Source organism: Suricata suricatta, unplaced genomic scaffold (assembly GCF_006229205.1).
Source record: "Suricata suricatta isolate VVHF042 unplaced genomic scaffold, meerkat_22Aug2017_6uvM2_HiC HiC_scaffold_1889, whole genome shotgun sequence".
In the NCBI taxonomy this organism is placed as follows: domain Eukaryota; kingdom Metazoa; phylum Chordata; class Mammalia; order Carnivora; family Herpestidae; genus Suricata; species Suricata suricatta.
Window position 1 is genome coordinate 1 of NW_021863648.1, and position 1,790 is coordinate 1,790.

The 1,790-nt window shown below is 39.8% G+C and overlaps 1 long non-coding RNA gene across 1 annotated transcript; it reads left to right on the forward strand.

The window, feature by feature from the left end:
* The first annotated feature begins 113 nt into the window (after positions 1-113).
* Positions 114-1,790, forward strand: LOC115284761. Its single transcript, XR_003905334.1, has 2 exons — positions 114-283; positions 925-1,790. It is a non-coding gene; the product is annotated as an uncharacterized LOC115284761 (long non-coding RNA).

A 1,790-nucleotide genomic window follows, 5' to 3' on the forward strand; every position in this document is an offset into this window, starting at 1 on the left:
TGTGGTGGTTTGCAAGTTTGAGCCCCACATTGGGCTTGCTGCTGTCAGTGCAGAGCCTGCTTCAGATCCTCTGTCCTCTCACTGCCCCTCCCCAACTTGTGCTCCCTCAAAAATAAATAAAAATGAAGTAAAATATAAAAGAAATAATCAACTACCCACCTATCTGGAGATTAACCATAGACTTCAGTCTGTGGTATTTTAGAGACAACAATTCTTTCCATTTTAGGGAGCTGTTGCATTTTGTAAAAGCAAATGATGACATGGCTCAAGAAATTGCTGAAAGGTAAGTTCTCTTCATTTTTCCTTATCTGTTTTACTTTATCACCCCCAACTGAAGTCACATGACTATAATTATCATGCTGATATCTGTATTTCATCCTCACTCTACAGAGATAATCAAAATTAAAACTTCTAGGGGGAAAACATACATTCACATATGTCCCAAGCCCATCCTTTATACAAGTAGACTGAAATCTTTGAGGTAATTAAACAGAATAGAGTTTCTGAGAATTCACTCTTTATATGTTTACTTTTATTTTTTTTCATTTTCGTTTTAATATTTATTTATTTTGAGGGAGAGAGAGACGGAGTGCGAGCAGGGGAGGGGTAAAGAGAGATGGAGACATAGAATTCAAAGAAGGCTCCGGGATCTGAGCTGTCAGCACAGAGCCTGACATGGGGCTCAAACCGATGAACTGCAAGATCATGACCTGAGCTGACTGAGCCACCCACGGGCCCCTATATGTTTATTTTTCAGAAAAAAAAATAAGTTCTATTGCTAAGTGCATGTGTGTGGATAACTCGAAAGAGTCAATTCATATAAAGCATTCTGAATAGGACTTGGTACAAGGTAAGCACTTACATGTAAGCGGTTAGTATTATTAACTGCTATGGTTTAAGTGTTCCTGTTAATCTTGTCTCTAGGGGAAGCCAGTTTATTAAGAACCACTTGCAGATGGATGACGTCACCTGCTACTGGGAGACCCTGTTGACTGAATACTCTAAATTCCTGTCCTATAATGTAACAAGAAGGAAAGGCTATGATCAGATTATTCCTAAAATTTTGAAAACAGAACTCTAGTTGTCATCATCAGACCCCAGTCGTCTCTGGCAGCAGCTCTCAGATATCCTGTGGTGAGAAGCTTACCCTGAGTGTGGCACCTCTACCTTGAATACTGTTATCAAGCCAAATACCTGGTTTTCCTTATCATGCTGCACCCAGACAACTCTCGAGAAAGATCCAAAATGTGCATAATATGGACATGTAGCAGCTCAACGCTTCAGCTGAATAAGGACCAGAAATCATGAGATGTGGGTTTTGAACACAATTCTACCTTTAATTTTCTTAAGACCAGTCACAGCTTGTGCCTCAGATCATTCATACACATATGTCCCTCACTGTGAAACTGACTGTGTCCATCAAAGGATACTTTGTCCCATTATTTGGAGCCGAAAACTAATCTTTCGGAACTAGTACAGCTCATCACTGCAGTTCAGTTATTCTAGGTTTAATCTCAGTCATTGTATTTTAATGTAGGAAGCCCTATGGGGCTTGTGAGAAATAGTTGGGGATCAGTTCCTGAAAGGCCTAAGGAAGCGGTAGTCATGCCATGCAATTATGGCAGTTCTCTTCTGTACAGGTGTAAGCTTTTCCGTACTCAGGAGGTTTCTATAATGCCACATAGAAAGGGGCCAATTGCATGAGTAATTATTGCAACTGGATTTCAAGTTCCCCTTTTTTGTGCCTTCACATATTACTTCTTTTTATGGTCTGTATTTTAAAAAAAGAC